Source organism: Cynocephalus volans, chromosome 12, assembly GCF_027409185.1.
Source record: "Cynocephalus volans isolate mCynVol1 chromosome 12, mCynVol1.pri, whole genome shotgun sequence".
Taxonomy (NCBI): Eukaryota; Metazoa; Chordata; class Mammalia; order Dermoptera; family Cynocephalidae; genus Cynocephalus; species Cynocephalus volans.
This window is the reverse complement of record NC_084471.1, coordinates 96,613,001-96,634,495: the sequence shown is the minus strand read 5'-3', so window position 1 is coordinate 96,634,495 and position 21,495 is coordinate 96,613,001. Positions and strand designations below refer to the sequence as shown.

General features: G+C 36.9%; 1 protein-coding gene across 4 annotated transcripts in view; it reads right to left on the bottom strand.

Moving 5' to 3' along the window:
* Positions 1 to 12,466, bottom strand: part of EPS8 (EGFR pathway substrate 8, signaling adaptor) — a 169,092-nt gene extending 156,626 nt beyond the window's left edge. For 2 of the 4 annotated variants that reach the window (XM_063074686.1, XM_063074687.1), the window contains exon 1: positions 12,257 to 12,466. The gene's annotated coding sequence lies outside the window, so the exon portion shown is untranslated. The remainder of the gene's footprint in view (positions 1 to 12,256) is intronic. The other 2 variants (XM_063074684.1, XM_063074685.1) reach the window with 1 other exon arrangement.
* Positions 12,467 to 21,495: the final 9,029 nt, after the last annotated feature.

The following is a 21,495-nucleotide window of genomic DNA, read 5'->3' as shown; positions in this document are numbered from 1 at the left end:
AACCATTCTGAAGTCTTTGGTATGATTTCATTTTATGAATAATGTCTTCTTCATTCCTAAAAGTTTCCGGGAAAAGAAAATATTGAATAGTGTATAAAAAAATAACATAAACCATACTTGTCTGATCTGATCTTAAATTGACCTTAACAGCAGAAAATCTTTCAAAAGGAGTACTAGTATACTGTAATTTTTTCCAAAGCTCATAAATAATAAATGTCCCTTTGTGGAATTATTGAAAAAATATATGTAATTAGGAAATGGACTTACATTTATAAATCCACAGTATCAGTATATGTAAAAAAATATAATAAAAATGTGAAAAAATTCACATTTGAATGGAAAAATGTGAATTTTAGAATAGAAAAATGTAAATAAAAATTAAGAAGAGAGAGAGAGAAACCAGAAACGTTTTTTTTCCTACAATTTCAACCATTTACCTTAAATTTGATGCTTCTTTTAAGTTTTGATGCTTCTTTTAATTCAGGCTTCTAAAAAAAAAAAATTAGGCTTCTAACACTGGGCACTCAGTAAACATAAGAACCTTGTCTGTCTTGTTAATTATGGCCCTCATTATTTAGCACTATAATTAGCACTTAATAGGCACTTATTTAATGTATCTTTATTGACAGATACATTTCACTAACTGAAACAAAAATATTTTCTATGAACTAAAGCTGTATATGTCTGGGACTGTTAGATTAAGAAATCAGATTGGACTGCATTAAACCAATGGGACTACTACTGATTTAACCGAATCCCTAATCTGGCATAACTATTTCATATATGTATATCACAAGAAGGATCACTGAAGAGAGTTAAAATGGATAAAACAAGATCTAATACCACTGTAACAAACTCGCCATCACATACAAAGGACAGTTCAGTATGTATTTTATTGTATTTAATATGCATCTGTGTACAAGTCTCTCTTCTACCATTTTTCTTTTAAAAGAAATTTTTGCCCCAGTGGTATCCTTTCCAGTGATTGTTACAGCTGACAGCAGTAACAAAAACTTAGCAAGAGCAATTAGAGAGGGAGGAAGAGGAAGCTGAAATTATCACAGCTAGAAGTTTTTAAAAGTTCTTTCAGGGGAAAAAAAAATACACTTCTGGCTGAATTAGTTTCTCTGGCCTTAAAAGTTAAGCTACATTCTCAGATTAGCCCCAGCAAAAATCTATAAATTCCTGTATTCCCCTTTGGAAGTAAGAAAAACTCTGTAGGCTTGGATCGGCTACCTAATCTAAAAACCTTCTCCCCAAGTTCACATCCAGTCTTTCAGGATCTAACACAGAACTAGATTAGCCTCTATGGATCAGCAAGCATTTGTCACACCTAATGCCCAAAATCCAATTAATGTCCATATTAGCCTAATAAAGTTAATGTTAGCGAGAAATGTCTGGCTGTTAAATCTTTCAAGAATTTCCATGTTCATAACTCAAAGCCTTTTATTTTGTGCTTATTTATTGGATAAATATTTAAAATATACTTAAATAATACATTGTTTCTTACAGTATATAATCAAAGTTCCCTAGATATAGCTCATGAACAGCACAGTACTGGTAAAAATGGCTTATGAGTTCTTGAGAAATTTTAGTGTTTCCACTTTTGCTACTGCCAAACTATTTCTATATCAGATTCTACCACTACTTGTTTTCCCAATCATTTTACCACTTTATCCATTAGTTTGGAATCTTATTTAAAATTTCATATTTCCATATAACAATAGTTTGATCATATCAATGCCACTGAAAACCATGAATGTAACACAAAATGCAATTAGTAGCCACTGACTTAAATTCCAGATTTTCATATCTTCTATCCTGTATCTAGTAAGAGCTCATAAAATCATGCTTCGACTATTCCATTAACTGCCTGGCAGAGACAGAAAATGGAAATAACTGTTGGTAACAGATATAGGCGGAGGAGGGAGGCCTTGGAGGTGAGATGAACAGATTTTTATTCCGTTTTGAAGATGACATGGAGAATCATATATAAAGTTGTTTTTTATATTATATAACTTCACTTGAGATATTTTAATTCGAATTGTAAAATTCCCAACAGTGATAAGGGGCTCCTACAAAACAAATTTTTTTAAAAAGTCACCATATATTCCTAATGTACAACTAAACCATGGTGGATCTTTCTAATTAGTATAAAACCTGAATGATGTTAATGTGCCTTCCGGTTAAAGTTAAGCATTGTTAATATATTTATTCTGGACAAGATTTCATTCTCCTCATAATGGGATTTTACTATTTTCAAAACAATTTACTTACTACCCAAATAAGATGAGGGTGATGAAGGCTTCAATCACTCCTTTGTTTCAAGCCCTCTAGCAGCCTAAACTTAACCTTCACTGTCACAACCACTATGAATGTGCCTTTTATTCAGGCTTCTCTCCCCATGACTGAGATCTCACCAGGCAGTGAGAAAGAGTTGGAACAGTAATTGGAAAGCTATCAGTTATAAAAAATACACTTTTCAACTAAACTCATCTGAGGACTGAAAAGGACCATCAGACACTGGGGCTGGCGGATGGAGGAAGCAGGGAGAAGGGACCCTGTTGGAGAAGGGGTGGAGAGGGAAAGACCACATGGTCATTGACCGCGTCTAGATTTTCATAAGACTATTTTTCCTGAGACCATAGAAAGTAGCAAGTCTTCAGATTCAATTGAAAAATGTGAAATGTTGCCAAGTGCATAGATGTCATGTAACTGGTGCTGAATCTTTTTGCTTCAACAGTTTGGATAAGAAACAGATGAAAAATCAAAATAACATGGAAAGATATATGCTTTAAACAACTTATTCTGAAACTCTACAAAGACAGCAAATATACTAATATACAAAGAAAATAGAACTGATTATTCCTAAATTTAAATGAAGTTTTAATTTTTTCTATTACACCTTATACGTTGTTGTTCAGGCTTGGCTACCATGCATTATTCATTTAAAGATAGAAGTCATAATACTTTAAGCAAATCTAAAAACTAATGCACATTATAATCTTTAGAGGGCTATTTTTCTCAATGATTATAAACACTCTAACACACTCTCTGGTCATACAAATTAATCCTACACCTTTACATTCATATCACGTGAATAATGCCGAAAATTGGTCCAGTGGCCAGATTTTTATCACAGAAAGAATTCCATGGCTTTTAAATTATTCAGAATCTAACAAGGCCCCACAAAAGAGCTAAGTAAAAGAACTACCAACAAAATTAGTGTTCTCTATTAACTAAAAGGATTTTGATGTGTGAAAGAATATAACACTGTAGTTTGTAGTGCATAGTACTAAAAATATACTACACACCAGAAGTTCTGATAAGGTAGATAAACACCCTAAAATCATAAAAGCAACTCAATCTAAAGATAAGGTTTCTAAATCAACATTCCTAGATTAAAGAATAATATTTTTAAACTTCCAGACGTATACAGTCTGTCATAAAACAGTTAAAGTTTTGGAAACACACAGGAAGAGAAACTGGAGATTACTTACATAACGCATACAAACAAGCTGAGCACACTTTTATGGGGAGAAAAATCTACATAGATATAATAATGTTCTAATTTCTTCCATATATGAAAAATGCAAGCAAAAAGTTTGCATGCCCTCACAGAAAACAAGTCATTAATTCACCAAGTTATTCACAAATTGAATTTCAAGAAATCCAGGCCTCCAAAAGAAAGCAAAGCAAGATTTTAAAATGTGACAGACTTTCACTAGCTAGGCAGTTAAATGTATCTTCTCTCTATATCATCACAAGTATATCTTTCTTTAAGTTTTAAAAGTCAAGGTACTTAAAACCATCTTATTGTACATTCAAGTCTAAAATCACCATTAACTTCACATGTCAAAGTTACTGTAGAAAATTAGATAAATTGTATTCAATGTCTTTTCAAAAAGGATGGATTTCACACATTTTTCTTTACTGCTTTGTCTTGCCACTTGTACTTTTTAAAAAATTTTATTTTCTGGACTGGCCCCACTGTTAGCGCCAAGGCCACGGGTTCGGATCCTATATAGGGATGGCTGGTGCGCTTGCTGGCTGAGCATGGTGCAGACAACACCATGCCGAGGGTTGTGATCCCCTTATCGGTCAAAAAAAAAATTTTATTTTCTAATGAAAAATATTATAAACAATTACAATATTACAAAACATTACAAATAATAGAATCAACAGGAAAAAATTACAGGGTGTTTAATGATCATAAATATATTTCAGACACAGGAAACATTCTATTGTTGTATTAAATCAACAAATATCTCCCCCAACAATATACATATATTTCTAAAATAAGGAAAAGCTTAGAGAAGTAATATTCTAATGGTACTACTAAAAGATTTTCTTAAAACAATGAAATTCAGTAGCCTTCAATAAGAGACTTTATGGTTTCTCCTCCCTTTAAGCACATACTTCTTTACTGATCTTCATTATTGTCTCACTATTTTTTGTTTCTCTTTTTCTTCCCTCCTTATATTAAAAACACAATTTTTCAGCTGTAGAACTCTGACCTCTTATTAAGCACATAATTCATTTAATGAGTTATTTTAGCACATTCTTAAGTACTATGTTTCAGGTTCTCTTCAGAAACTGTTTATGGCTTAGATTTCTAGACTGGCTCAAACAGGACTAGATCCTGCCTTCACAGGATATTACATTCTTATATGGCTATGTTACTAAATAAGAACGCTTTGCGACAGGACCTCTGATTTCAGTCAAAAACATGCAAATCCTCTTCATTAAGTCGCACATAATCACTTGAGTATCACAGGAGTGAAAAACAACACAAGAATTTGCCTACTATATTAAGGCTATATTCAAAAAGCCATATGACTAGAAGAGGAGATTCACCCAGTTCTCAAACAGGGTGGTATTTGGGGCCGAGCCCGTGGCGCACTCGGGAGAGTGCAGTGCTGGGAGCGCAGCGACGCTCCTGCCGCGGGTTTGGATCCTATATAGGACTGGCCAGCCGGTCACGAAAAAGACAAAAACAAAAAACAAAAAAACAGGGTGATATTTGTACTCTCTCCTACTACAATGTAATGAATACTCTATCATATTCCTACCTATAAAAATGAAAAATAGCTGGTTATTCAGTTCTTTCTAATAATCCCGTAAGCTCTGAATGTAGGAATGTGCAGAAGCTCCCTCCACTCCCATCATGCCAACACATTCTGCACATGTCAAGCGTAGTCATCTTCCTGCCAGGAATGCCTGAGAGTCCTACCACATACTCTCATTCTTGGCTTCAAATATTCATCCTATAAGATTCAAACATCACCTTTCCTAACAAAGACTTTTCTGATTCCCTCAGCCACAGTGAGCCTCTCCCTTCTATATCCTGCTGGGATATAAATACACACACACACACACACACACATTTTTTTTTAATTTGACCTATCCCCAACAATTGTGTCAAGTAGATACTATGATCGTTCACACTTCTTAGGCAAGAAAAGTAAAGCAGATAGGTCTCTCTGATTCCACAGTCCATTGTTTGCTTTTTAACATATACTTCCTTTAGCTCCACACTATACTGAAACAGTTATCTGCCTGCCCACTTCTCTGGGTCTCCTCATGACAGAAGGCAGAACTCCTGTCTTACCAGTGCCTGGCACAGAACAGATATTCAACAAATGCTCAAAAATGATGAATGAATAAACAAATGAAATAATGTTCCACTTCCTCTCTCAGGAAAAACTCATCCTTTCCTAAATATTTATTCTGTAAAAAGTATGTTAATAAGTGCTAATTTCATTCAACCTGCATTTTGTGAGTGTGTATCATATATGAGCACTGTGCTTAAATACCATAGGGAATTTAAAGATAATTAAGACTCAGCTCCTTGCCCTCCAGAAGCTTAAAATTCAATGGGATAAAGGATAAATAACTAGTTAATGTGACCACTACTTGTTTCCTAATCACCTATAATTTTCTCTCTTTAAAAGAACCTCATACTTTATAAACATGTTCCAACATCACACATGTCTGGTCAGTAGGATGTAGATCAAACAGTCAACAGAAAAAAAAAAAAAAAAAGAAAGAAAAGCTAAAAGAATCTCCATAGACCTTAACTACATGATCTTTTTTAGCTCAACCATTCTTATTTAGCTCAATGGTCATTTAAGTATATAGTACGAAAGCAAAGAATAAAATCAAGGAAACCCTAAAACTATCCTTGCACTTTTTCTTTTGTGAGAGGCAGCATAGCCAAGTGGAAAGAACCTGGGTTTTGGAGTTAGAAAGACCAGGATTCCCAATCCAATTCTGGCCCTTTCTCCCATGTGAATCATACACAAGCCACTTTATCTTTCTGAGCCTATTCCTTATCTGTAATATGGCCATAAAGAGACCTGCCTGAAAGGGCTCTTGTAAAATTTAAAGCAGATAACATACTTAAAGTCTGCCACACCAATGTACTATTATTTTGTCAGCCTCTCTATATGCTTCTTAAAGACTATAGATTCTAACTTTAATGTAACAATACAAATACTTCTGACCTCAATGCCAATTACACAAAATGTTTGCCTAGAGAGATACTTGAAAAAAGCTACTTGTGACAAGAGATGTGGCATGGGACCTAAAGTCTCAGGTTTCCAGATGGTGAATACATCATCTGCCTCCTCCCAAAATACATCCTGCAAATCCCTTATTCCAGATCCTCTCTGTGGAAAATCTAACTTTATTAATTATTTCCTACAATAAGATCTAAAAGAACTGACAGATGTTACTCTGTACTAACAATTCCATTTTCACAAATAAAAATCTGAGATAGTGAAGAGGGAAATGAGTTACATACAATGTCTAGGAACCAATCTCAGCACAGAGTGTATGTTGTATTATATTTTTAGTTTCCTAGACATTTCTCAACTCATTCTATTAAGCAATTTTGCAGAACATGCAAAAAAAATCAAACAAAAACATTTTCCTTTTAATTCTTAATCTAATTTACAATCTATTAACTTACAAATCACATTTACTTGTGCTGGTATAACTAGACATCCATATGCAAAAAAGTTCATCCGAACACAGATCTTACATCTTTCACAAAAATTAACTCAAAATGCATCACAGACCTAAATGTAAAATGCAAAACTATAAAACTTCTAGAAAAGAAAAAAAGAGGTTAAAATCTAGGTGGCCTTGGGTTTGGAGATGAGTTTTCAAATACTACACCAAAGCCTACCCATGAAATTGATAAGTTGGCCTTATTAAAATTAAAAACATCTGCTCTGAGAAAGACGCTGTTAAAAGAATAAGAAAACAAGCCAAACTAGGAGAAAATATTTGCAAATCACACACCTGATAAAGTGCTTGTATGCAAAATGAATAAAGAACTCTTAAAACTCAACAAGAAAACAAACCACCCCATTAAAAAGTGGGCAAAAGATATGAACAGACATCTCACCACAGAAGATATACAGATAGAAAGTAGAATGTGAAAAGATGTTAACACATGTCATTAGGGAATGGCAAATTAAAGCAACAATAACATATTACTATGCACCTATTAGAATGGATAAAATCAAAAAAACTGACAAAAGCAAATCCTAGCAAGGATGAAGGGCAAAAAGAATTCTCATTCATTACTGATGGAAATGCAAAATGGTAAAGCCACTTTGGAAAAGTTTGGTAATTTCTTACAAATCTAACTATAACCTTACCATATGATCCAACAATCAAACTCCTAGGTATTTACCCAACTGATTTGAAAACTTATGTCTGCCCAAAAACTTGCACATGAATGTTCATAGCAGCTCTATTCATAGTTTCCAAAAACTAAAAGCAACCAAGAGTTCCTTCAATAGGTTGATAATCTGTCATACATCCATACAATGCAATATTACTAAGCTATAAAAAGAAATGAGTTATCAAACCACAAGAAGAATAAATAGACCTTAAATGCATACTGCTAAGTAAAAGAGGCCAGCCTGGCAAGGCTGTATGATTTAAAATATATGACATTTAGAAAAGACAAAACTATAGAGATATTAAAAGTAATAGCTGAAACACTGAGATTTTTACTTGAAATTATTCTGTGTGGTACTATGATAGGTACATCAAATTACGTATTTGTCAAAACCCATAGAATTTTGGAGGACAAAGAGTGAATCATAATGTATACAAATTAAGAAAATCATTTATAAGGTCAAGGGATCCCAAGATGGAATGAAGATCATGACAAACAAATCTAACTGTATTATAAACGTGGACAACAATCTCACTAAAGGGAATAGGAGGAAAAGTGTTTAGCTATCTAATTTTGGAAATGAGTAAAGGCTGTGACATTAAAAGCAAAAAGATCTGGACATAAGCACTGTACTACAGTTGATAAAGTTGTTTCCCTTGTGAGCACAGGTTAGCAATTCCAATGCTGCTATACACGTATAATAGAAAAAAACAAGCAAATGGACGGTAGATGGTGGGAGCCAGTTTTCTTCTCACTGTTTGAGTAAGATTGCACATAAACAAGGGGAGGAGGCTAAAATGATACATATGGTAATTATGTCATGATATTGATATGGGATGATAGAATGGTACATATGGCATGGATTAGGGTTAGAGACATCAATATAAATTCATATTTAGCTAATAGATACACACGGTTACAAAGAAATATGTACGGATGTGTTCTTTTACACAGGTCTGTATATACACATATATTTCCTGCTTTGTCAGATGAGCATGCCTAGAAGCAATAACACTGCAGTAGCAACGAGCACACCTAGCACCTAGACCTTAGTTTCTAACACTATTTCCCAGCAAAAGGAGCCAGATTCCTCAGAGAAATTGCTGATTCTAAGACTGGGACATGATATTTACAAGATGAGCCTGGACCATCTTACAGTGCCAGAAAGTAAGGAAATGCTTCAAAGAAACCCAAAAAACCTTACATTGATGGTGGCAAACAGCCAAGCTGGAATAATTTGAGCAACAAAATAAAGTAGCATTGGATTATAACCCAAAGTATAAAATTTATTTAGGTTTCCTTAGTTTTTATCTAGTGTCCTTATCTGCCTATAAAATAACCATGAGTCAATATTAAAATAAGTGTAAGACTGAGTAAATATATAAGTGCAGAAGGAGAAATGAATCTCCCATGCAGAAGAATTCCAAATAATGTATACAGATAATCCACCCTTGGGGGTGGGGGAGATGCATAACTCTTCACTCTTTAAGTAAATGCAACAAACAATGACTTCCTTCCAAGACTACAGCATAGGAAGGAGGAAGAAAAGAGTAACTGTACAGTGGAAAAACCTGATATATACTACCTCAGCCAGGTGATCAAGATGAGTATCAACAGTGATAAATCAATCATCTTGATAATGTGTACCTTTGATATGATGTGATGAAAATGGTACTTTACCTCTGTGATCTTCCTCCCCGCGACCTACAATCAAATCTAATTATGAGAAAAACATTAGACAAATTCCAGTGGAGGGGCATGCTACAAAATACCTGACCATGCTCTTCAAAACCATCAATGTCATCAAAAACAAAGTCTAAAACACTGTCACAGCCAAGAGGAGCCAAAGGAAACATTACAACAAAATGTAATATAGTATCCTAGATGGTAGGATCCTGAAACAGAAAAAGGACATTAGACAAAAACTAAGGAAATCTAAATGAAGTATAAACTCTAATTAATAATAGTGTACCAATATTGGCTCATTAATTGTAACAAATACTAATATATGATGTTAATAAAGGGGGAAACTGGTATGAGGGTATATGAGAAGTCACTGCACTATTTCTGTAAATCTAAAACTTCTAAAAAAACAGTCTATTTTTTGAAATCCCACTTAGGAATGTATCTAGAAAACACTGAAGAGGTTGTAGTGAATCACTGAAGAACCTCATACTTTCTTGAATATATTCCACTGAATGTTTGCAACTATTCCATTACAGAATTTTTCTTAAGAAAATATTTTCAGTCACTAACAGCTGCAAACAATTTCATGCAGCAATTCCCAGCAGGGATGTACTATATAGCCAGAGTACTTTAACTGATGTTTCACTTTTTCCCATTTCATACTTCGCAGAGATGTCTGAACATTTGTAACCTATCATTAACTTATGTTGTTCTAACTACGGAATATGTTAAATAACTACCAAATATGTTAAATACAACTCAGAAAAGCTAAGGTAAACTTTACGTAAATCAAATCAGTGCTAAAATACTCATCCAATAAAACTTCAAGCATCTAAAGAGAGAACTTGAAAAAAGCTATCATCTCTTTTGGATACTATGTTTCCTTATAGATAAGGGTGCTTCAAGTGTGCTCCTGCAGAATTAAAACAGGTGAATGAAGAAAAGAGAGAGCCGGGAGAAGAATAAAAAGCAGTGGGAGAAAGGATATGTACTGTAAGAAAAGAAAAGGCCTAGGATTTGAAATGTAACAACACTGAAAGCAGAGAGTAGCAAGCCTATGTCATGGCAAGAAAAGAAAAAGGCTGACAGCCAAAAAGAATCAGCATAGATAAAAACTTGAAAGCAGGAAGAAGCTAGAAATACAAAATGAAATCTTTATGTTTGATCACAAACAAGCAAAGTGTTCAAAATCAGACATTAAGCTCCTGATAGGGAACAAAAGAAACATCACCCTAAATACAATTTAACTTAATGTATTCTCCACTATTAACAAAAGGCTGAAAATTACTATATAAAATATTCAATGGCATTGGTAAGTGAAAAAACAAATTACGAAAAGAATGCACCAAACACTGTGAACTGTGATCATCTCAGAATAGTGGAATTAAAAGCAAGTTTTCCTTTCCTTCTTTTTTCCTGCATGAAGTGAATGACTTATGGAATTTTACAAAGTCTTAATCTATGTATTCTTTACTAAAGGCATTCTATAAACATTCACTACATTTTCGATACATTCTACTCTATCCTTTATGTGACAAGTCTGTAAAGTGTTTTAACTTTTGAATTGTAAATACAAATATGAACTCATTACCAAAAATTTTCCACATCAGCAACTTAAGAACTACAGCAATATATCTAGAAAACTCCAATCTCAAAGAGAAAAATCTATACTCGTTGAGAGAGGATGACACTGACTTTAATTTCAACAGACTCACTCCAACATAATCCGCACGAGTGCACTTTCCAAAACCCAAGGAACTGTAGAAGAATAGTATCCATTCAAAGAAAGCAAATTAGAAGCAATGCACAACAGTTACTTTGTTTCCGGAATCCTAATTCTTCTATCATCCAAAACTGGCAAAGCCAAAAATCAAACTAGTCACACAAACTTCTGAAACCAAGTTTCATCTGAACTTATCCTAAGATACTAGCTATTTTACCTATTTCCCTTATTTTCCGAGGCAAGAACTGAAACCTTTAAAAGAAAAGCAATGATACATTTCACTGAAACATAGTGTGTAAAGGAGGATTCCAATTCTGAATGCTTTGCTGCTCTAGATGTCCTATGGATTTCAAATCCTAATACCAAGGCGTCCTGCCCCCCAGAGAGATTCCAGCGGGTATTGCAAGAAAAGAAGTTGAGAAAGGCTGTAAGAGAACAATGGGTGCAAAGATTTTGCACACAGGTAGTCCTTGAAAGGAAAGTAAAAAGAGTGAGAGCATCAGAGACAGAGCAGGGTCTACATTAAAGGGGGTGGGGGGCCTACTTCAAACACCTTACCTGACCACGAAAGAAAAAAAGGCCGTCTTCCCCGAAAGTAAATGCTAAGTACGGTGGAGCAAGCTGAGAAAGGACAGTCAACAGCAATTAGGAATTGACTGTTCAAAAACAATGAGCTATCTTAATCTGAGCGGGCAGATGATGGTGGGACCTTGTCCCAAAGGGTCACTTTGAAAAGACACCCCCATTTGTGGGGCGGAGAGAGTGGCTCTCAGAACCCCAAGTCTAACATAACAAACCGTGATCAGAAGCGGACGGCGGGAGCGCAGGTGTATCTGCGGGGGCTCGGGTTACCAGGCAGACGACAGGGCCGCCGTGAACCTCGTGTGCCCGGCCGCCCCGGAGCCCCGGGCGCGGGGCTGGCGGGCAGCGGCCGAGGCGGCGGGCGCGGGTGGGCACCGGCCCCGCGGACGCACGGGAGCAGCGCCCCGGCACACCTGGCTGCCGACACCAGTTGAAAGCAAAGTGAATGAAGGCGGACGCGGCGCCTGGCACCGCTCCGGTCCCAGCACACAAAGGCGGGTTTTCAGCACCGAAGGAGAGTCAAAGCCGCCGGACCCCTGGACAGGCGTCTTTCGCCGAGGGGCTCTTACCTCGGATCCGCCCTCGGGGCCGCGGCTTTCCCCGGAGGCGCCGAGAGTCCAGGCGAGGTGAGGGGCGGCCGGGAGAAAGCCCCCGACCTGGACCGCGCCCTCCCGATCCTCCGCGAGCCGCCTTCTGCTCCGGGCTGAAGAGAAGCGATCCCCGGGGCGAGCACAGCCCCGGTCCCGCGCCCGGCGAGACCGCCTCGCTCGCCGCTGCCGGTGAAGTCTGGAGCTGCCCTCCCGCTCGCGGCCAAAGCCAGCGGGCGCGCCGCGCATGCCCAGTGCCGCGCGCGGAGTCCGCGAGCGAGTGAGCGAGCGAGCGCGCGCCGCGCGGCCCGGCGCTGGCTCCGCTCTCCGGGTCTTGCCGGCAGCCGAACGGCGGAGTCCGGTCGGCCCGGGCGCGGGAGGCGGAGCGGCCTTGGGCGCGAGGGGGGGGCCCGAGGGAGGGGGCGGGGCGCCGCGCCGAGTTATCAAGGCCGCCATCAAGGCCGGACCCGACCTGCCGACGGGTTTCCAGCGGTACCCGAGCAGCACCAGCGGGCAGCCGGAAGGCGCGTGAAGGGGAGTCGGCCGGGCGGAGGGCTCGGGCTCTCCGGGCCGGCAGGGGTTGATGGCCCGGAGTCCTGGTGCACAGCAGTAAGCTTGCCGCACCGCCACCAGCCAGCCTTCTCCACCCTTCTCTGGCCCTCCGACCTATTTCCCACCGGTTGTCACTTTCCTCTTTTTTTTCTCCCCATGCCATAAACTGGCGGTCCCCAAGGGCCTTCTTTGCGTCCCAGGGAGTCTCCCAACGGCCGGTGGTTAGCTCCACCAGCAAGCCCAGACGCGCCTTGCTTGGCTGCCTTGGATCCCATTTTTCACGAAGTTCTTGCCAAGAGCCTGATGTGGTTTGAAGTGGTGGAGGCTTCTGCTACCTGAACCAACCCTCGTAACCTTCGCCTCCTCCCTGAGTAGCTTATGGAGCCACTAAGTAAGATGTCTATGTTCCCGTGAACGTTGTATTTTCTTGCTCTTAAAACACCTCGCTTGTCATAGCTACTGCCCCTCCACCACCACCACCACCCTGCTGTACTAACTTTAAAGTCAATTGACTTCCAGAAGTCAATGGAAGACTATAAATCAAACTTGGTTAAAACAGAGTGGACCTGCTTGCTTTGTGAAGCAAGTGAAAGATGGCATCGTGGAAACTAAACCATTATGCTGGGAGTTGGACTAGATCTTACCATTAGATCCCGTGCAATATTTCCACCAGACCACCATCCCCTTGAACATTTCCAGTGCTGGAAAATTCTGCTTTTATGTATAATGATTATTTGTTGAATATTTGCCTGTGCCAGGAACCAAACAATTTGCATACATTATGTCTTTTCTTTTTTGGCGGGGAGGGGGGCAGATGAGTTTTTACACACACACTTTAGCCGCTACTGACTTCCGTGGCCATTGTCCTGTACATACAATCTTTCCATGAACTTTTTGGAGACTCCTCCTATGTTATTTCTAATCCTCAAAATGAGATAGGCCTTATTATACCTATTTAGCACATTAGGAAAATAAAGCTCAGAAGTTGCCTTCTTTTTGCCAAGGCCAAAGCTGATGCCAGAATTAAAATATAGGTCTGCTTAACCTCGAAGCCTAGTCCATTTAATTTATAAACATCAAATCAACTTCCCTTAATTTATACCACTGGTCCTGGTTCTGTGGCTAGGAACCACACAAAATTGATCTCATTCTCTATAGGCATGGTTGAAACAAACTATTAAGTAAGTACCAGAAGATCTTCGAACACTTTCCTCTTTAAAATTTCTTTTTCCTTTCACTGTTCTTCAGATAACATAGTGAGCCCTCATAACCATATTCCTTACCTTGCTTTAATGTTCTTTGATTTTTTATTCTCCCCCCTAAATTATATACTCAGAATACAACATTCAGGTACAGTGGGCTGAGTACTGGGTCACAAAGTGATCAGCAGCCCTTTTGATCCAAGCCTACCATTCCAGTAAGGCATCCCAAATTTTAGGATTAGGTTTTTCTTCTAGCAAACACACTACCTAGAGTCAAATAGAATACTCAAGTCTTTTTTACATGGGCTAAAATTAAACCATATTTTTCACCTTCCACAGTCTGTACTTCTATAATTCTATATGATTAAACCTTAATTTTTTTTCTTTTATCCATATAAATTTAATCTTGTTTGTTTTAGGAGATAATTTCAGGTAAAGAAATATTAGTGATTACTTTATCTGTAAGTTTAATGAATATGACTTCTTTGTCTCCATAATATCCAGCCTGTGATATTATGAAATATGTATTTGATCTTCATCTCCTTTCCTGACATATAAATCCTGAAATACTTGGAATCTCCAAAGTGATAATTGTCTTTGTGTATGCTACCAAGTTGACTTGGCTTGGCCTCCTGGATAACTTCAGGATTGCTCCAAGAGAGCAATAATTTATTAACCAGCATTTTTCAAGCACTTTAGTTTCTGCAACCATACTATTAACCAACATGCATTTCTTAAAGGTTTCCTAGATGCTTTGCTGACATGAAAATTCACTGTCTCTAGCATCTCTAAATCTACCAGTCCAACTCTATTTAAAAAAAAAAAAAAAAAAAAAAAACAGAGCCAGTTAAATAAGATCTATTTTCAAATTAACCTATTCTAGTATCAGTGCTCCCCACTACCTTTTCTAAACTTGATTTTAAGTTAATACTTTTCCTAAGAATCATTGTTAAACTTACCTGTTTATAGTGCTACTATATACAAGTTTTTCCTTTTTGAAAATCGCATTTGTTAACATTGGTGTTTGGGATGAAAATGATGTAGGACAGAATAGAAGTAGAAACATGGAGTGAATGGGGCATCCAAAATGTGGAGCGAAGTAGCAAAACTTGAGGAACAGATAGAATCTACAGCTGGGTGTAAAAGCTAGATGGAGAAAATGTACAGAAATTATGGTGACTGAATTTTACCTGGGGAGTAGGAGCCATATTTAAACTTCCCAGGAGTCAGATGTATTCTTTGAACACCTCTCTCCACTCCCACCTTGCAATCTGATGTATGAATATCGTTCAGGGACTGCTTTTTATATCTCTGTAGACTCACAATCTTAAAGCCACATAATGAAAAACATCTGCAGATAAATCAAGAAAAGGTATACTGTAGTTTAGAATATTATTATTTTGTGATCTAATCTAAATTGTCTAAGTATAACTTGATAAACTAGTAATTTCACTTTGGTTACCACCATCATTATTATTTCACATTGTTGAAAGAAAAAGCCAGATTACTTGGATTATTATATTTGCTCCTACTTTAGGAAGTGCTTGGGCTTGCTTTTTACTTTGTAATTGATGTTTACATTTCTTGTTTGTTATGGTTCTTCACACTCATTGGTGTTAACAAACTCAGTTTTGTTTAGCCTTTGAATGTAAAAATGTTTCTATTTATTATATAACTAGAAATGTGTGAAAATTATGAGGCATGATAGAAAATGAAATATTATCAACAGAGATTTTTTCCAGGTATAACCTCCTGCAGGAATCTTTATTAGTCAAAAATGGGTAAATGAATATACAACACCACTTACTCATGAATGAAATTTTTTTCTTTTCTTTTCTTTTTTTGTTTTTTAATCAAGAATTAGTTTTCTATGAAGAGAAAAGAATTCAACACGTGTTACTTGGGTAAAAAGCATCTAAAAAGAATAACTTGAATCTTTTAAGGAATATGATGAGTGTGATATGGTCGTTCATTCAACAAATACTTTTTGAGTCAACTAATAATTATAATTGAAATAATAATTTAGTTGAGTCCAAAATTATAGGTGAGATAAGAGGACAGATCAAGGGAGACCAGTGGAAAAAGGAAAAATGAGAAAAGAGACCAAATGAGACACAAAGAAAAATTAATGAAAACCTAAGTAAAAAGAAGAAAAAGTAAAAGATAGAGGACATTAAGAGCTCCTTCAGGCAAAGAGTTCTTCATCTTATACACTATATTAGTATACTTGTACATTGTCGACATGCATGTTTACTTAAGTTTTACACAGAAATGTGAATTAGATCATCCAAAGAGTTCTCCAGCTACAAAACACCTATATCCTGCATAAAATATACTTTGATATGCATTGTTGGACTCTCAGGAAGGGAAGGGTATCTCTAAGGATCCAAAACAAAAACAAACAAATCGAAAGAAAACAAAATGATTGGAACAGGTGGGGTGGGCAGTAATCTTTTTTGTTTAAGTTTATTCACTTATTAATATTATTTTTTTACATTCTAAGATGTTGTTGTGGGGCAGTTGAGGAGGAGGGGGAAGTAATCTTTTAAAGTCTAAAACCAGCCTCAAGGCAAAGAAGCCAATCTTTAAATCTCTTATGTTAGCTGGCTAACCTGGAGGGGAGTTAGAGTAGTCTCAGGTCCTTGGGCTCCTGGTCTCCCAAGAGAGATATATACAAATCCTCTTTGGAGAAAAATAACTTCAAGGTAGTGTCCCAGAATTTCCCCCACCTAGAAAAAAAAAAAAAAACGTTCTTGAAAAACATCTCCAAATATGTCGAGTTTATTCAGGACTAGAAAGTAGGATTATAATCTGGAATGCATACCATGGCAAGCCACAAGTGCATTCCGTGAGGGAGGGTAAGAGAAAGCTTTTATTGGCAAAATGCTGTTTGGAAACAGGTCATTGGCTTCAGAGGCTCAAAGTCAGATTTGTCGTCAGTTTATTTACTGAGATGCCGTTACTGGGCAGTTTCTTCTTGGAGCATCTTATCTGAATTACTGCAGTTTGAAAGAATGTCTAATGATAAACTTTGTCACAGAAACCGGTGTGTACGTGCAAAGCAGGAGATGTGTGAAAGACGTGAAGGGATTTCTGGTGAGTTTTAGAAGGTCCTTGGAAACAGTTCTTATCTCATACAAGCAAGCATGAGTCCCCCTCCTTCATACCTTTCCTGGCTCTATTTTGTCTGGGTCCAACAGAAAGTGATTTCATCACCTTTCACACGATATAACATATATCTAATCAGAATCTCAGAATGAGATACTAGAAAGAATGGAGTAGAGGCAAGAGGTGAAGAGACAATAGCTGATAATGTTCCAAGATTATTAAGACATGAATCTCCAAAGAGGGGACATCCTGGCATATACACATATCAAGTAGACTACCTGAAGAGAAAACCAAATAGAGGAGGTACAACATATACATGTAAAAAGTAAGATACATGAAAAGAAATGTAAACCACTATACACAACAGGGAAACGGCAAAATACCAGATGAAAAGGCATAAAAGTATCATGAGAAGGAAAATAATTATCTACAAAGGAAAAACAGACGGAAGAATTTTCAACAGATTTTCAAAAGCAATAATGGCTGCAGAAGACAGTGGAATATCTCCAAAATGCTGAGTGAAAGTAACTGTCAACCTATAATTTTGTGTCCATAAATATTATATTTCCAGAACAAAAATGGAATTAAGACATTTTTAGAAAAACAATCTGTCCTTTTTACCACATTCACTAGATAAACTTCTAAAGCATGCTTTCAGATGAAAGAAAGTGACCCAGTAGAAAGTACTAGAGGCAAGAAAAAATGGTAAGCAAACATCAGATTGTACTCCATGAATATGAACAATCATAATGTGTCAATTAAAAAAAAAGTTTAAATTAAATGGTGTTAATTGATAAACATTTGGGTTAATCTAAAGAAAACTGGCCTGTATAAAATAATAATAAATAATAATTTACAAGTTAAAGGGTTAAAAACACAAAATACTGGACAATAACATACAAATCAGGAGGACGATAATCAGAGTTAAAATGTTCTGAGATTCTTGTATTGTTTTGAGGGAGTAAGATACTAATTGTAAATGTCCTTAAGAAAAATATTCAAAATAAGATTTCAAGAGAACCTACTCATAGGTACTTACATATGTCTTAATGCTTTATGATTGTTAACTCATTTAAATTCTCACAACTATATTCTGACAATAGCCATTTTTCAGGTTAGACACACACACAGAAACACACACACACCCCAAAACAAAGAAACAAACAAAAAACCCATGAGCCATAAATCATGAAGTTGGGATTTAAACTCAAGCAGCATGGCTCCAGAGAACCTAGTATATTTGTCTATTTCTGTTGCATATAACAGAATACCTAAAACTGGGGAATTTATAAAGAAATTAAATTTATTCTTTACAGTTTTGGAGGCTAGGAAGTCCACGGTCCAAGGAGCACATCTGTGAGGGCCTTCCTCTGTGTGGGAACTCTCCACAGCAATGCAGGGCAGCACATGGCAAAGGACTGACCAAGATAGCTAACCTACTCAGTCGCTCTCCTTATATCCCATCATAACTACTCCCTTGACCATCCCATTAAACCATCAATGGATTAATCTATTCACGAGGGTATAGTCCTCACATTCTAATCACCTCTTAAAGGCCTCACCTTTCAATTATCATAATAGGATTTCCCACCCTCAACAGTTACAGTATGAATTAAGCATCTAATATATGAACTTTGAGGGACACATTCAACCCACAGCACATGATTTTGACCATTATGCTCTATGGTATCTTAACGACTCTAAAAGAACAGAAACAGGATGTAAAAGTTCCGAACCAGTAGAAAGAGGAAAAGAGAATAATAAGTAAATAAGCAAACATTGACAGTCGATACTCTCTACCCCATGCAAAAAAAAAAAAAAAAAAAAAAGTAATGAAAGGAAAGACGTATAAAAATGGGGAAAAATAGAAAGAAAGTAAAGACTGAAGGGAAAAAAATTCAAATATGTAAATAATCACAATACAAATGGACTAAACTCTCCAATTAAAAGACATAGTTAAAGTAATTTTTAAAAATATAGCTGTATGTTATTTACAAACATAAGGACATGGAAAACTTATGATGTATCAGTTATAAAATGATGAAAAAAGGATTGGTATAGCCATATCGTATTGACATCATACTCAATGGACTTTAAGATAAAAAGGTATTATTATAAATAGACAGGGTTACTATATAATGATAAAATCTACAAGAAGAAATTGAAAAATCCACCATCATGGTGAGGATATTTCAACACCCTTCCAACTATTGGTAAGTTATTGATGGCTCTCTCTCTCTCTCTGTCTCTCTCTCTCAAACACATTCTCATCAAACCCATAAGAAATATTTACACAAATTAATCAGTATATATTAACATATTTCAAAGAATTTGTGTCATCCAGACTAGGAGTTGAAAAGCTTTTTCTGTAAAGGGCCAGATAGTAAATACCTTAGCTTTACAGGTCCATCCATGGTGTATCTCAAAAGCAGCCACAGGCACTATGTAAACAAATGGCCGTGGCTGTGTTCCAAAACATTATTTAGACACACTAAATGTAAATTTAATGTAATTTTCACACACCTTAAAATAATATTTTCTGTCTTTTGTGTTTTCAAACATTTAAAATATGCCATCCATTCTTAGCTTGCCAGCTGTAGAAAAACAGGTGACAGGCTGGGTTTGGCCCCCAGATAGTAGTTTGCTGACCTCTTATCAAAGACTCGTCTCTGTTTACAAGGCAATAGTGTTGGAAATCAATAGCAGACTAAGTTTTTTTAAAGATTTAAGTTTTGGGCCGAGCCCGTGGCGCACTCGGGAGAGTGCGGCGCTGGGAGCGCGGCGACACTCCCGCCGCGGGTTCGGATCCTATATAGGAATGGCCGGTGCACTCACTGGCTGAGTGCCGGTCATGAAAAAGACAAAAAAAAAAAAAAAAAAAGATTTAAGTTTCAAATTAACTTAAATTTTAAATAGTACATTTTCATTTCTAAAGATTAAATTAAATAAGTGGGATTTAAAAAGAGACTTCTAAATAACCCATGGATCAAAGAAGAAAACGTAATGAAAATTTTAAAATACTTAGGACTGCAAGAAAGAGAAATAAATATTAGTATATTCCAGATAGTGGAATATTCCATAGCAGTGAACACAATGAAACACCGCTATGTTCAACAGCACAGTTTATTCTTAGAAACACAAAGTTGAAAAAAAAAAAGTCACAGAAGACTATGTACAGTAAAATGCCCTTTTTACGAAGCTCAGAAAGAAGCAAAACTAAATGATGTATTATCTAGGAACACACATATTTGTTAAAAACTTGTTTGTAAACAAAATAACGCTTATCATATCATTCAAGATAGTGGTTACATTTGAGGGGCGGGAGAGGGATGGAATGGGGAAGCTAGCAGGATAAATTGCAATAATATTGTAAGGTGCTTCGTAGGTGATCATCTTAATTACTATCCCTGTTCCTGCAGGAGGAAAAGATTGTGGAATTGCATATAGCAGGGAGGACCTTAATACAGGGAGACGGGAGACGGCTACTGCTATGGAAAGGCTGCAAGAGATGAGACAGAATGACAGAAGAGGGACAACAGAATTGTTGCTCAAATTTGTGGTAAAAGGGATCCAGTCACATTCTCTTATTTGCCTGGACTCAGGTCATCGAAATGCTTTATTGCCTATTATCCCTGACCTTTGAATAACTAATGAGTAGTGCAGATAAAGCACGCCTTTCTGTACAGGACCATACATATTCTATTTCTAATTATAAATGCAAACGTTTATTTTCATGACACGGTTTATTTCCTCCAGAAATTTTAATGCTTCTGTATAACTGAGGGAAATTTAATTTTCAAATCTGAGAGTTATTGATCCATTTACCAGTTACACTTGAATGTTCCTTAAAATGCAAAAAAAGACATCATCTGTTTTATCTTTTTGAGATAATGGTGCTGCTTATTCCACAGAACTGGAAATTTGCCCTTTGAAAACAGCATTTATCTCACTACTTACAGCTGTTTCTAATCAACTCTAAGCCTTTTATTTTCCTGCTTGTGTCTAAGAATGAAAGCGGATGAGAATCAAAAGGAAAAAAGTAAAATAACAGTGAAAAAAGAAAAACTTCAGAAAAATCATCCATTTTAAATTATAGTACTGTATAGCCATAAATTGGAATTCTACCTTGCAATTGCAAAGAATGAGTTGGTGACATTAACTACTAATGTGGATGAACAGCAAAATATGTCTTTTTTTTTTTTTTTTTTTTGGACCGGTAAGGGGATCGCAACCCTCAGCACGGTGTTGTCAGCCCCACACTCAGCCAGTGAGCGCACCGACCATCCCTATATAGGATCCGAACCCAGGGCCTTGGTGCTACCAGCGCCTCCCTCTCCCGAGTGAGCCACGGGGCCAGCC